We start from the raw sequence: 15,759 nt of genomic DNA, 5'->3' as shown, positions 1-15,759 counted from the left end.
CTTATGCTTGCTTAAGGGTAAAGGTGAGTTGTGGTGCTGCTTAAAACCAGAGATTGAAATGAGCACAGATAAAGTTCCTTAAGCCAAATATGGAATAGACAAGAGCTACTCCTTGCTCAACGAAATGGACTCAACACCGCATATTAAACGCCTAAGAATGTACCTGACTAGTAAGTATCTTAAAACCTATGGATTGCTATGTCTCCGAAAGAGAATCAAGCATGTGTACAGGGGCATAAACGCAGCAGTGATAGGATTGGAGAGGTTCGGTGAGCAAATGAAGACCCTTTGAAGTCATATTGCATGGTACCCATTCCACGGGTTTCAACTACCCAGGTTTAAGGTATTCTTCCTTCAGCTAAAACATGCATGTGGAACCTACAGTATGATCAACCATTTGATCGGGAGACGTGTTCAAATATGTCTCAGTTTTCGTACCCTGGTACTCGGGTGCAACATTCCAGATGCTTTACTAACACTCTCCCGATTTGGAGAGTCAGTCCCTTTAACCTCCTGTTTGGCCCAGTTTGCAATTTCTGCGGAAGATGAACAGGAATAGCGAGAACCAATGAGAGACTAGCTGGAGGTGTCTGAACGGGCAAATTTAACTCTCATTTCCCACCAGGAAGAGGAATTAACCAAAGGCTCAGCATGCCGTGCCGGAACCAGATTAGGGCCTGAAGCCATCCTGCGGTGTTGCGGCCAGGTCACAAGAAAGCGAGTTGAAGAAAGGAGCTCAGGGGCACTGTAATTCACAAACCTGCAGAGTTATAAATGACAGCTATCGTCCAAAAATATACTGAAGTAAGGCTGCCAAGAAGACTTGAAAGCAGGGCAGAATTGCAGGAAACCGATTTCAGGAGGTAGACTGGAATTGCATTGAAAGCATAGGAAAAGAGGCAGAACGTCCACAATGATGCACTTAGCCAAAAAGGGCGTATGCGTTTTTTCCTGAATATATTCAGGAAAAAACGCATACGCCCTTTTTGGCCAACCAAGCAAGCTTGCAAAGGAAATCTGCACGACAATGAAGTCTCACTTCCCCCCAGTCAAAAGGGCCATCTGAAAAAAGTGTAAAATCCAGAAAGGCAGGACAGGCCATGGAGAACTGGGAGCCTTGTTATGCTGATGGGCGGGATGTAAATTGCCAACAACCACTCGGGAGAAGTGTATGGTGTTTCCTGAAACATCTAAAAAACAAAGCAACAGAACCTAGGGCACTTCCACTTATGGTCCTATAGCTTAGGGAAATTAAAATCAAAAAGACACAGCCACCCCAAAGTTTGGAACGGCTCTGTTTACAAGAAACTCATTTATAGTACAAGTTCAACATCGCAGAAAGTGAAAAATGGATAAAGAAGTTGTGGTATTTACTTACAAAGCAACATCACTCAGCAATGAAATCTGTGTCACAAGGCCCTTAGCAGCACAATGAGTGGATTCAGGTATGATGATTCTAACTGAAATAAGTCACACAGAAAAAGAAACATCATAAGATATCAGTAATACACGGAATGTAAACTTGGCTACACAGGAACTGAATTACAGAACAGAACAGGGTCTCAAATTTAGAAAACCAACTTATGCTTGCTTAAGGGGAAAGGTGAGTTGGGGTGCTGCATAAAATCAGAGATTGAAATGAGCACAGATAAAGTTCCTTAAGCCAAATATGGAATAGACAAGAGCTACTCCTTGCTCAACGAAATGGACTCAACACCGCATATTAAACGCCTAAGAATGTACCTGACTAGTAAGTATCTTAAAACCTATGGATTGCTATGTCTCTGAAAGAGAACCAAGCATGTGTACAGGGGCATAAACGCAGCAGTGATAGGATTGGAGAGGTTCGGTGAGCAAATGAAGACCCTTTGAAGTCATATTGCATGGTACCCATTACACGGGTCTCAACTCTCCAGGTTTAAGGTATTCTTCCTTAAGCTAAAACATGCATGTGGAACCCAGAGTATGATCAACCGTGTGAACGGGAGACGTGTTCAAATATGTCTCAGTTTTCCTCCCCTGGTACTCGGGTGCAACATTCCAGATGCTTTATTAACACTCTCCAGACTTGGAGAGTCAGTCCCTTTAACCTCCTGTTTGGCCCAGTTTGCAATTTCTGTGTAAGATGAACAGGAATAGCGAGAACCAATGAGAGGCTAGCTGGAGGTGTCTGGATGGGCAAATTTAACTCTCATTTCCCACCAAGAAGAGGAATTAACCAAAGGCTCAGCGTGCCGTGCCAGAACCAGATTAGGGCCTGAAGCCATCCTGCGGTGTTGCGGCCAGGTCACAAGAAAGCGAGTTGAAGAAAGGAGCTCAGGGGCACTGTAATTCACAAACCTGCAGAGTTATAAATGACAGCTATCGTCCAAAAATAGACTGAAGTAAGGCTGCCAAGAGGACTTGAAAGCGGGGCAGAATTGCAGGAAACCGATTTCAGGAGGTAGACTGGAATTGCATTGAAAGCATAGGAAAAGAGGCAGAACGTCCACAATGATGCACTTGGCCAAAAAGGGCGTATGCGTTTTTTCCTGAATATATTCAGGAAAAAAACGCATACGCCCTTTTTGGCCAACCAAGCAAGCTTGCAAAGGAAATCTGCACTACAATGAAGTCTCACTTCCCCCCGGTCAAAAGGGCCATCTGAAAAATGTGTAAAATCCAGAAAGGCAGGACAGGCCATGGAGAACTGGGAGCCTTGTTATGCTGATGGGCGGGATGTAAATTGCCAACAGACACTCGGGAGAAGTGTATGGTGTTTCCTGAAACATCTAAAAAACAAAGCAACAGAGCCTAGGGCACTTCCACTTATGGTCCTATAGCTTAGGGAAATTAAAATCAAAAAGACACAGCCACCCCAAACTTTGGGACGCCTCTGTTTACAAGAACCTCGTTTACAGTACACTTTCAACATCGCAGAAAGTGAAAAATGGATAAAGAAGTTGTGGTATTTACTTACAAAGCAATATCACTCAGCAATGAAATCTATGTCATCAGGCCCTTAGCAGCACAATGAGTGGATTCAGGTATGATGATTCTAACTGAAATAAGTCACACAGAAAAAGAAACATCATAAGATATCAGTAATATATGGAATGTAAACTTGGCTACACAGGAACTGAATTACAGAACAGAACAGGATCTCAAATTTAGAAAACCAACTTATGCTTGCTTAAGGGGAAAGGTGAGTTGTGGTGCTGCATAAAACCAGAGATTGAAATGAGCACAGATAAAGTTCCTTAAGCCAAATATGGAATAGACAAGACCTACTCCTTGCTCAACGAAATGGACTCAACACCGCATATTAAACGCCTAAGAATGTACCTTACTAGTAAGTATCTTAAAACCTATGGATTGCTATGTCTCCGAAAGAGAATCAAGCATGTGTACAGGGGCAAAAACGCAGCAGTGATAGGATTGGAGAGGTTCGGTGAGCAAATGAAGACCCTTTGAAGTCATATTGCATGGTACCCATTCCACGGGTTTCAACTACCCAGGTTTTAGGTATTCTTCCTTCAGCTAAAACATGCATGTGGAACCCAGAGTATGATCAACCATGTGATCGGGAGACGTGTTCAAATATGTCTCAGTTTTCACCCCCTGGTACTCGGGTGCAACATTCCACACGCTTTACTAACACTCTCCCCACTTGGAGAGTCACCGCCTTTAACCTCCTGTTTGGCCCAGTTTGCAATTTCTGCGGAAGATGAACAGGAATAGCGAGAACCAATGAGAGACTAGCTGGAGGTGTCTGGACAGGCAAATTTAACTCTCATTTCCCACCAGGAAGAGGAAATAACCAAAGGCTCAGCGTGTCGTGCCGGAATCAGATTAGGGCCTGAAGCCATCCTGCGGTGTTGCGGCCAGCTCAAAAGAAAGCGAGTTGAGGAAAGGAGCTCAGGGGCACTGTAATTCACAAACCTGCAGAGTTATAAATGACAGCTATCGTCCAAAAATAGACTGAAGTAAGGCTGCCAAGAGGACTTGAAAGCGGGGCAGAATTGCAGGAAACCGATTTCAGGAGGTAGACTGGAATTGCATTGAAAGCATAGGAAAAGAGGCAGAACGTCCACAATGATGCACTTGGCCAAAAAGGGCGTATGCCTTTTTTCCTGAATATATTCAGGAAAAAACGCATACGCCCTTTTTGGCCAACCAAGCAAGCTTGCAATGGAAATCTGCACTACAATGAAGTCTCACTTCCCCCCGGTCAAAAGGGCCATCTGAAAAAAGTGTAAAATCCAGAAAGGCAGGACAGGCCATGGAGAACTGGGAGCCTTGTTATGCTGATGGGCGGGATGTAAATTGCCAACAGACACTCGGGAGAAGTGTATGGTGTTTCCTGAAACATCTAAAAAACAAAGCAACAGAGCCTAGGGCTCTTCCACTTATGGTCCTATAGCTTACGGAAATTAAAATCAAAAAGACACAGCCACCCCAAAGTTTGGAACGGCTCTGTTTACAAGAACCTCGTTTACAGTACAAGTTCAACATCGCAGAAAGTGAAAAATGGATAAAGAAGTTGTGGTATTTACTTACAAAGCAATATCACTCAGCAATGAAATCTGTGTCATCAGGCCCTTAGCAGCACAATGAGTGGATTCAGGTATGATGATTCTAACTGAAATAAGTCACACAGAAAAAGAAACATCATAAGATATCAGTAATACACGGAATGTAAACTTGGCTACACAGGAACTGAATTACAGAACAGAACAGGGTCTCAAATTTAGAAAACCAACTTATGCTTGCTTAAGGGGAAAGGTGAGTTGGGGTGCTGCATAAAACCAGAGATTGAAATGAGCACAGATAAAGTTCCTTAAGCCAAATATGGAATAGACAAGAGCTACTCCTTGCTCAACGAAATGGACTCAACACCGCATATTAAACGCCTAAGAATGTACCTGACTAGTAAGTATCTTAAAACCTATGGATTGCTATGTCTCCGAAAGAGAATCAAGCATGTGTACAGGGGCATAAACGCAGCAGTGATAGGATTGGAGAGGTTTGGTGAGCAAATGAAGACCCTTTGAAGTCATATTGCATGGTACCCATTCCACGGGTTTCAACTACCCAGGTTTTAGGTATTCTTCCTTCAGCTAAAACATGCATGTGGAACCCAGAGTATGATCAACCATGTGATCGGGAGACGTGTTCAAATATGTCTCAGTTTTCGTACCCTGGTACTCGGGTGCAACATTCCAGACGCTTTACTAACACTCTCCCGACTTGGAGAGTCAGTCCCTTTAACCTCCTGTTTGGCCCAGTTTGCAATTTCTGCGGAAGATGAACAGGAATAGTGAGAACCAATGAGAGACTAGCTGGAGGTGTCTGGACGGGCAAATTTAACTCTCATTTCCCACCACGAAGAGGAATTAACCAAAGGCTCAGCGTGCCGTGCCGGAACCAGATTAGGGCCTGAAGCCATCCTGCGGTGTTGCGGCCAGGTCACAAGAAAGCGAGTTGAAGAAAGGATCTCAGGGGCACTGTAATTCACAAACCTGCAGAGTTATAAATGACAGCTATCGTCCAAAAATAGACTGAAGTAAGGCTGCCAAGAGGACTTGAAAGCGGGGCAGAATTGCAGGAAACCGATTTCAGGAGGTAGACTGGAATTGCATTGAAAGCATAGGAAAAGAGGCAGAACGTCCACAATGATGCACTTGGCCAAAAAGGGCGTATGCGTTTTTTCCTGAATATGTTCAGGAAAAAACGCATACGCCCTTTTTGGCCAACCAAGCAAACTTGCAAAGGAAATCTGCACTACAAAGAAGTCTCACTTCCCCCCGGTCAAAAGGGTCATCTGAAAAAAGTGTAAAATCCAGAAAGGCAGGACAGGCCATGGAGAACTGGGAGCCTTGTTATGCTGATGGGCGGGATGTAAATTGCCAACAGAAACTCGGGAGAAGTGTATGGTGTTTCCTGAAACATCGAAAAAACAAAACAACAGAGTCTAGGGCACTTCCACTTATGGTCCTATAGCTTAGGGAAATTAAAATCAAAAAGACACAGCCACCCCAAAGTTTGGGACGCCTCTGTTTACAAGAACCTCGTTTACCGTGCAAGTTCAATATCACAGAAAGTGAAAAATGGATAAAGAACTTGTGGTACTTACGTACAATGCAGTATCACTCAGCAATGAAATCTATGTCATCAGGCCCGTAGCAGCATAATGAGTGGATTCAGGTACGATGATTCTAACTGAAATAAGTCACACAGAAAAAGAAACATCATAATATATCACTAATACACGGAATGTAAACTTGGCTACACAGGAACTGAATTCCAAAACAGAACAGGGTCTCAAATTTAGAAAACCAACTTATGCTTGCTTAAGGGGAAAGGTGAGTTGGGGTGCTGCATAAAACCAAAGATAGAAATGAGCACAGATAAATTTCCTTAAGCCAAATATGGAATAGACAAGAGCTACTCCTTGCTCAACGAAATGGACTCAACACCCCATATTAAACGCCTAAGAATGTACGTGACTAGTAAGTATCTTAAAACCTATGGATTGCTATGTCTCCAAAAGAGAATCAAGCGTGTGTACAGGGGCATAAACACAGCAGTGAAAGGATTGGAGAGGTTCGGTGAGCAAAAGAAGACCCTTTGAAGTCATATTACATGGTACCCATTCCACGGGTTTCAACTACCCAGGTTTAAGGTATTCTTCCTTCAGCTAAAACATGCATGTGGAACCTAGAGTATGATCAACCATGTGATCGGGAGACGTGTTCAAATATGTCTCAGTTTTCATACCCTGGTACTCGGGTGCAACATTCCAGACGCTTTACTAACACTCTCCCGACTTGGAGAGTCAGTCCCTTTAACCTCCTGTTTGGCCCAGTTTGCAATTTCTGCGGAAGATGAACAGGAATAGCGAGAACCAATGAGAGACTAGCTGGAGGTGTCTGGATGGGCAAATTTAACTCTCATTTCCCACCAGGAAGATGAATTAACCAAAGGCTCAGCGTGCCGTGCCAGAACCAGATTAGGGCCTGAAGCCATCCTGCGGTGTTGCGGCCAGCTCAAAAGAAAGCGAGTTGAAGAAAGGAGCTCAGGGGCACTGTAATTCACAAACCTGCAGAGTTATAAATGACAGCTATCGTCCAAAAATAGACTGAAGTAAGGCTGCCAAGAGGACTTGAAAGCAGGGCAGAATTGCAGGAAACCGATTTCAGGAGGTAGACTGGAATTGCATTGAAAGCATAGGAAAAGAGGCAGAACGTCCACAATGATGCACTTGGCCAAAAAGTGCGTATGCGTTTTTTCCTGAATATATTCAGGAAAAAACGCATACGCCCTTTTTGGCCAACCAAGCAAGCTTGCAAAGGAAATCTGCACTACAAAGAAGTCTCACTTCCCCCCGGTCAAAAGGGCCATCTGAAAAAGGTGTAAAATCCAGAAAGGCAGGACAGGCCATGGAGAACTGGGAGCCTTGTTATGCTGATGGGCGGGATGTAAATTGCCAACAGAAACTCGGGAGAAGTGTATGGTGTTTCCTGAAACATCGAAAAAACAAAACAACAGAGTCTAGGGCACTTCCACTTATGGTCCTATAGCTTAGGGAAATTAAAATCAAAAAGACACAGCCACCCCAAAGTTTGGGACGCCTCTGTTTACAAGAACCTCGTTTACCGTGCAAGTTCAATATCACAGAAAGTGAAAAATGGATAAAGAACTTGTGGTACTTACGTACAATGCAGTATCAATCAGCAATGAAATCTATGTCATCAGGCCCGTAGCAGCATAAAGAGTGGATTCAGGTACGATGATTCTAACTGAAATAAGTCACACAGAAAAAGAAACATCATAAAATATCACTAATACACGGAATGTAAACTTGGCTACACAGGAACTGAATTCCAAAACAGAACAGGGTCTCAAATTTAGAAAACCAACTTATGCTTGCTTAAGGGGAAAGGTGAGTTGGGGTGCTGCATAAAACCAAAGATTGAAATGAGCACAGATAAATTTCCTTAAGCCAAATATGGAATAGACAAGAGCTACTACTTGCTCAGCGAAATGGACTCAATACCCCATATTAAACGCCTAAGAATGTACGTGACTAGAAAGTATCTTAAAACCTATGGATTGCTATGTCTCCAAAAGAGAATCAAGCGTGTGTACAGGGGCATAAACACAGCAGTGATAGGATTGGAGAGGTTCGGTGAGCAAATGAAGACCCTTTGAAGTCATATTGCATGGTACCCATTCCACGGGTTTCAACTACCCAGGTTTAAGGTATTCTTCCTTCAGCTAAAACATGCATGTGGAACCTACAGTATGATCAACCATGTGATCGGGAGACGTGTTCAAATATTTCTCAGTTTTCGTACCCTGGTACTCGGGTGCAACATTCCAGACGCTTTACTAACACTCTCCCGACTTGGAGAGTCAGTCCCTTTAACCTCCTGTTGGGCCCAGTTTGCAATTTCTGCGGAAGATGAACAGGAATAGTGAGAACCAATGAGAGACTAGCTGGAGGTGTCTGGACGGGCAAATTTAACTCTCATTTCCCACCAGGAAGAGGAATTAACCAAAGGCTCAGCGTGCCGTGCCAGAACCAGATTAGGGCCTGAAGCCATCTTGCGGTGTTGCGGCCAGGTCACAAGAAAGCGAGTTGAAGAAAGGAGCTCAGGGGCACTGTAATTCACAAACCTGCAGAGTTATAAATGACAGCTATCGTCCAAAAATAGACTGAAGTAAGGCTGCCAAGAGGACTTGAAAGCGGGGCAGAATTGCAGGAAACCGATTTCAGGAGGTAGACTGGAATTGCATTGAAAGCATAGGAAAAGAGGCAGAACGTCCACAATGATGCACTTGGCCAAAAAGGGCGTATGCGTTTTTTCCTGAATATATTCAGGAAAAAACGCATACGCCCTTTTTGGCCAACCAAGCAAGCTTGCAAAGGAAATCTGCACTACAATGAAGTCTCACTTCCCCCCGGTCAAAAGGGCCATCTGAAAAAAGTGTAAAATCCAGAAAGGCAGGACAGGCCATGGAGAACTGGGAGCCTTGTTATTCTGAAGGGCGGGATGTAAATTGCCAACAGACACTCGGGAGAAGTGTATGGTGTTTCCTGAAACATCTAAAAAACAATGCAACAGAGCCTAGGACACTGCCACTTATGGTCCTATAGCTTAGGGAAATTAAAATCAAAAAGACACAGCCACCCCAAAGTTTGGGACGCCTCTGTTTACAAGAACCTCGTTTACAGTACAAGTTCAACATTGTAGAAAGTGAAAAATGGATAAAGAATTTGTGGTATTTACTTACAAAGCAATATCACTCAGCAATGAAATCTGTGTCATCAGGCCCTTAGCAGCACAATGAGTGGATTCAGGTATGATGATTCTAACTGAAATAAGTCACACAGAAAAAGAAACATCATAAGATATCAGTAATACATGGAATGTAAACTTGGCTACACAGGAACTGAATTACAGAACAGAACAGGGTCTCAAACTTAGAAAACCAACTTATGCTTGCTTAAGGGTAAAGGTGAGTTGGGGTGCTGCATAAAACCAGAGATTGAAATGAGCACAGATAAAGTTCCTTAAGCCAAATATGGAATAGACAAGAGCTACTCCTTGCTCAACGAAATGGACTCAACACCCCATATTAAACACCTAAGAATGTACCTGACTTGTAAGTATCTTAAAACCTATGGATTGCTATGTCTCCGAAAGAGAATCAAGCATGTGTACAGGGGCATAAACGCAGCAGTGATAGGATTGGAGAGGTTTGGTGAGCAAATGAAGACCCTTTGAAGTCATATTGCATGGTACCCATTCCACGGGTTTCAACTCCCCAGGTTTAAGGTATTCTTCCTTCAGCTAAAACATGCATGTGGAACCCAGAGTATGATCAACCATGTGATCGGGAGACGTGTTCAAATATGTCTCAGTTTTCGTACCCTGGTACTCGGGTGCAACATTCCAGACGCTTTACTAACACTCTCCCGACTTGGAGAGTCAGTCCCTTTAACCTCCTGTTTGGCCCAGCTTGCAATTTCTGCGGAAGATAAACAGGAATAGCGAGAACCAATGAGAGACTAGCTGGAGGTGTCTGGACAGGCAAATTTAACTCTCATTTCCCACCAGGAAGAGGAATTAACCAAAGGCTCAGCGTGCCGTGCCGGAACCAGATTAGGGCCTGAAGCCATCCTGCGGTGTTGCGGCCAGCTCACAAGAAAGCGAGTTGAAGAAAGGAGCTCAGGGGCACTGTAATTCACAAACCTGCAGAGTTATAAATGACAGCTATCGTCCAAAAATAGACTGAAGTAAGGCTGCCAAGAGGACTTGAAAGCGGGGCAGAATTGCAGGAAACCGATTTCAGGAGGTAGACTGGAATTGCATTGAAAGCATAGGAAAAGAGGCAGAACGTCCACAATGATGCACTTGGCCAAAAAGGGCGTATGCGTTTTTTCCTGAATATATTCAGGAAAAAACGCATACGCCCTTTTTGGCCAACCAAGCAAGCTTGCAAAGGAAATCTGCACTACAATGAAGTCTCACTTCCCCCCGGTCAAAAGGGCCATCTGAAAAAAGTGTAAAATCCAGAAAGGCAGGACAGGCCATGGAGAACTGGGAGCCTTGTTATGCTGATGGGCGGGATGTAAATTGCCAACAGACACTCGGGAGAAGTGTATGGTGTTTCCTGAAACATCTAAAAAACAAAGCAACAGAACCTAGGGCACTTCCACTTATGGTCCTATAGATTAGGGAAATTAAAATCAAAAAGACACAGCCACCCCAAAGTTTGGAACGGCTCTGTTTACAAGAACCTCGTTTACAGTACAAGTTCAACATCGCAGAAAGTGAAAAATGGATAAAGAAGTTGTGGTATTTACTTACAAAGCAATATCACTCAGCAATGAAATCTGTGTCATCAGGCCCTTAGCAGCACAATGAGTGGATTCAGGTATGATGATTCTAACTGAAATAAGTCACACAGAAAAAGAAACATCATAAGATATCAGTAATACACGGAATGTAAACTTGGCTACACAGGAACTGAATTACAGAACAGAACAGGGTCTCAAATTTAGAAAACCAACTTATGCTTGCTTAAGGGGAAAGGTGAGTTGGGGTGCTGCATAAAACCAGAGATTGAAATGAGCACAGATAAAGTTCCTTAAGCCAAATATGGAATAGACAAGAGCTACTCCTTGCTCAACGAAATGGACTCAACACCGCATATTAAACGCCTAAGAATGTACCTGACTAGTAAGTATCTTAAAACCTATGGATTGCTATGTCTCCGAAAGAGAATCAAGCATGTGTACAGGGCCATAAACGCAGCAGTGATAGGATTGGAGAGGTTCGGTGAGCAAATGAAGACCCTTTGAAGTCATATTGCATGGTACCCATTCCACGGGTTTCAACTACCCAGGTTTTAGGTATTCTTCCTTCAGCTAAAACATGCATGTGGAACCCAGAGTATGATCAACCATGTGATCGGGAGACGTGTTCAAATATGTCTCAGTTTTCGTACCCTGGTACTCGGGTGCAACATTCCAGACGCTTTACTAACACTCTCCCGACTTGGAGAGTCAGTCCCTTTAACCTCCTGTTTGGCCCAGTTTGCAATTTCTGCGGAAGATGAACAGGAATAGTGAGAACCAATGAGAGACTAGCTGGAGGTGTCTGGACGGGCAAATTTAACTCTCATTTCCCACCAGGAAGAGGAATTAACCAAAGGCTCAGCGTGCCGTGCCGGAACCAGATTAGGGCCTGAAGCCATCCTGCGGTGTTGCGGCCAGCTCAAAAGAAAGCGAGTTGAAGAAAGGAGCTCAGGGGCACTGTAATTCACAAACCTGCAGAGTTATAAATGACAGCTATCGTCCAAAAATAGACTGAAGTAAGGCTGCCAAGAGGACTTGAAAGCGGGGCAGAATTGCAGGAAACCGATTTCAGGAGGTAGACTGGAATTGCATTGAAAGCATAGGAAAAGAGGCAGAACGTCCACAATGATGCACTTGGCCAAAAAGGGCGTATGCGTTTTTTCCTGAATATATTCAGGAAAAAGCGCATACGCACTTTTTGGCCAACCAAGCAAGCTTGCAAAGGAAATCTGCACTACAATGAAGTCTCACTTCCCCCCGGTCAAAAGGGCCATCTGAAAAAAGTGTAAAATCCAGAAAGGCAGGACAGGCCATGGAGAACTGGGAGCCTTGTTATGCTGATGGGCGGGATGTAAATTGCCAAGAGACACTCGGGAGAAGTGTATGGTGTTTCCTGAAACATCTAAAAAACAAAGCAACAGAGCCTAGGGCACTTCCACTTATGGTCCTATAGCTTAGGGAAATTAAAATAAAAAAGACACAGCCACCCCAAAGTTTGGGACGCCTCTGTTTACAAGAACCTCGTTTACAGTACAAGTTCAACATCGCAGAAAGTGAAAAATGGATAAAGAAGTTGTGGTATTTACTTACAAAGCAATATCAGTCAGGAATGAATCTGTGTTATCAGGCCCTTAGCAGCACAATGAGTGGATTCAGGTATGATGATTCTAACTGAAATAAGTCACACAGAAAAAGAAACATCATAAGATATCAGTAATACACGGAATGTAAACTTGGCTACACAGGAACTGAATTACAGAACAGAACAGGGTCTCAAATTTAGAAAACCAACTTATGCTTGCTTAAGGGGAAAGGTGAGTTGGGGTGCTGCATAAAACCAGAGATTGAAATGAGCACAGATAAAGTTCCTTAAGCCAAATATGGAATAGACAAGAGCTACTCCTTGCTCAACGAAATGGACTCAACACCGCATATTAAACGCCTAAGAATGTACCTGACTAGTAAGTATCTTAAAACCTATGGATTGCAATGTCTCCGAAAGAGAATCAAGCATGTGTACAGGGGCATAAACGCAGCAGTGATAGGTTTGGAGATGTTCGGTGAGCAAATGAAGACCCTTTGAAGTCATATTGCATGGTACCCATTCCACGGGTTTCAACTACCCAGGTTTCAGGTATTCTTCCTTCAGCTAAAACATGCATGTGGAACCTAGAGTATGATCAACCATGTGATCGGGAGACGTGTTCAAATATGTCTCAGTTTTCGTACCCTGGTACTCGGGTGCAACATTCCAGACGCTTTACTAACACTCTCCCCACTTGGAGAGTCAGTCCCTTTAACCTCCTGTTTGGCCCAGTTTGCAATTTCTGCGGAAGATGAACAGGAATAGCGAGAACCAATGAGAGACTAGCTGGAGGTGTCTGAACGGGCAAATTTAAATCTCATTTCCCACCAGGAAGAGGAATTAACCAAAGGCTCAGCGTGCCGTGCCAGAACCAGATTAGGGCCTGAAGCCATCCTGCGGTGTTGCGGCCAGCTCACAAGAAAGCGAGTTGAAGAAAGGAGCTCAGGGGCACTGTAATTCACAAACCTGCAGAGTTATAAATGACAGCTATCGTCCAAAAATAGACTGAAGTAAGGCTGCCAAGAGGACTTGAAAGCGGGGCAGAATTGCAGGAAACCGATTGCAGGAGGTAGACTGGAATTGCATTGAAAGCATAGGAAAAGAGGCAGAACGTCCACAATGATGCACTTGGCCAAAAAGGGCGTATGCGTTTTTTCCTGAATATATTCAGGAAAAAACGCATACGCCCTTTTTGGCCAACCAAGCAAGCTTGCAAAGGAAATCTGCACTACAATGAAGTCTCACTTCCCCCCGGTCAAAAGGGCCATCTGAAAAAAGTGTAAAATCCAGAAAGGCAGGACAGGCCATGGAGAACTGGGAGCCTTGTTATGCTGATGGGCGGGATGTAAATTGCCAACAGACACTCGGGAGAAGTGTATGGTGTTTCCTGAAACATCTAAAAAACAAAGCAACAGAGCCTAGGGCAATGCCACTTATGATCCTATAGCTTAGGGAAATTAAAATCAAAAAGACACAGCCACCCCAAAGTTTGGGACGCCTCTGTTTACAAGAACCTCGTTTACAGTACAAGTTCAACATCGCAGAAAGTGAAAAATGGATAAAGAAGTTGTGGTACTTACGTACAATGCAGTATCACTCAGCAATGAAATCTATGTCATCAGGCCCTTAGCAGCATAATGAGTGGATTCAGGTACGATGATTCTAACTGAAATAAGTCACACAGAAAAAGAAACATCATAAGATATCACTAATACACGGAATGTAAACTTGGCTACACAGGAACTGCATTCCAAAACAGAACAGGGTCTCAAATTTAGAAAACCAACTTATGCTTGCTTAAGGGGAAAGGTGAGTTGGGGTGCTGCATAAAACCAGAGATTGAAATGAGTACAGATAAAGTTCCTTAAGCCAAATATGGAATAGACAAGAGCTACTCCTTGCTCAACGAAATGGACTCAACACCGCATATTAAACGCCTAAGAATGTACCTGACTAGTAAGTATCTTAAAACCTATGGATTGCTATGTCTCCAAAAGAGAATCAAGCATGTGTACAGGGGCATAAACGCAGCAGTGATAGGATTGGAGAGGTTCGGTGAGCAAATGAAGACTCTTTGAAGTCATATTGCATGGTACCCATTACACGGGTCTCAACTCTCCAGGTTTAAGGTATTCTTCCTTCAGCTAAAACATGCATGTGGAACCCAAGTATGATCAACCATGTGAACGGGAGACGTGTTCAAATATGTCTCAGTTTTCCTCCCCTGGTACTCGGGTGCAACATTCCAGACGCTTTACTAACACTCTCCCCATTTGGAGAGTCAGCGCCTTTAACCTCCTGTTTGGCCCAGTTTGCAATTTCTGCGGAAGATGAACAGGAATAGCGAGAACCAATGGAGACTAGCTGGAGGTGTCTGGACGGGCAAATTTAACTCTAATTTCCTACCAGGAAGAGGAATTAACCAAAGGCTCAGCGTGCCGTGCCGGAACCAGATTAGGGCCTGAAGCCATCCTACGGTGTTTCGGCCAGCTCACAAGAAAGCGAGTTGAAGAAAGGAGCTCAGGGGCACTGTAATTCACAAACCTGCAGAGTTATAAATGACAGCTATCGTCCAAAAATAGACTGAAGTAAGGCTGCCAAGAGGACTTGAAAGTGGGGCAGAACTGCAGGAAACCGATTTCAGGAGGTAGACTGGAATTGCATTGAAAGCATAGGAAAAGAGGCAGAACGTCCACAATGATGCACTTGGCCAAAAAGGGCGTATGCGTTTTTTCCTGAATATATTCAGGAAAAAACGCATACGCCCTTTTTGGCCAACCAAGCAAGCTTGCAAAGGAAATCTGCACTACAATGAAGTCTCACTTCCCCCGGGTCAAAACGGCCATCTGAAAAAAGTGTAAAATCCAGAAAGGCAGGACAGGCCATGGAGAACTGGGAGCCTTGTTATGCTGATGGGCGGGATGTAAATTGCCAACAACCACTCAGGAGAAGTGTATGGTGTTTCCTGAAACATCTAAAAAACAAAGCAACAGAACCTAGGGCACTTCCACTTATGGTCCTATAGATTAGGGAAATTAAAATCAAAAAGACACAGCCACCCCAAAGTTTGGAACGGCTCTGTTTACAAGAACCTCGTTTACAGTACAAGCTCAACATCGCAGAAAGTGAAAAATGGAGAAAGAAGTTGTGGTATTTACTTACAAAGCAATATCACTCAGCAATGAAATCTGTGTCATCAGGCCCTTAGCAGCACAATGAGTGGATTCAGGTATGATGATTCTAACTGAAATAAGTCACACAGAAAAAGAAATATCATAAGATATCAGTAATACACGGAATGTAAACTTGGCTACACAGGAACTGA

The 15,759-nt window shown here is 43.7% G+C and overlaps 1 long non-coding RNA gene across 22 annotated transcripts in view; it reads right to left on the bottom strand.

Annotated features, from left to right (window-relative positions):
- The window catches only part of LOC307181352, a 1,649,813-nt gene that overhangs the window by 527,117 nt on the left and 1,106,937 nt on the right, over positions 1-15,759 (bottom strand). For 21 of the 22 annotated variants that reach the window (XR_013826479.1, XR_013826480.1, XR_013826505.1 and 18 more), the window contains one exon: positions 1,375-1,460. The exons of the other annotated variant lie outside the window; for it this stretch is intronic. This is a non-coding gene — a long non-coding RNA (uncharacterized lncRNA). The remainder of the gene's footprint in view (positions 1-1,374; positions 1,461-15,759) is intronic. 22 annotated transcript variants of the gene reach the window in all.

Source organism: Stenella coeruleoalba, assembly GCF_951394435.1.
Source record: "Stenella coeruleoalba genome assembly, contig: scaffold_48, whole genome shotgun sequence".
NCBI lineage: Eukaryota > Metazoa > Chordata > Mammalia > Artiodactyla > Delphinidae > Stenella > Stenella coeruleoalba.
The sequence above is the reverse complement of the archived record's forward strand: the minus strand, read 5'-3'. Positions and strand labels throughout refer to the sequence as shown.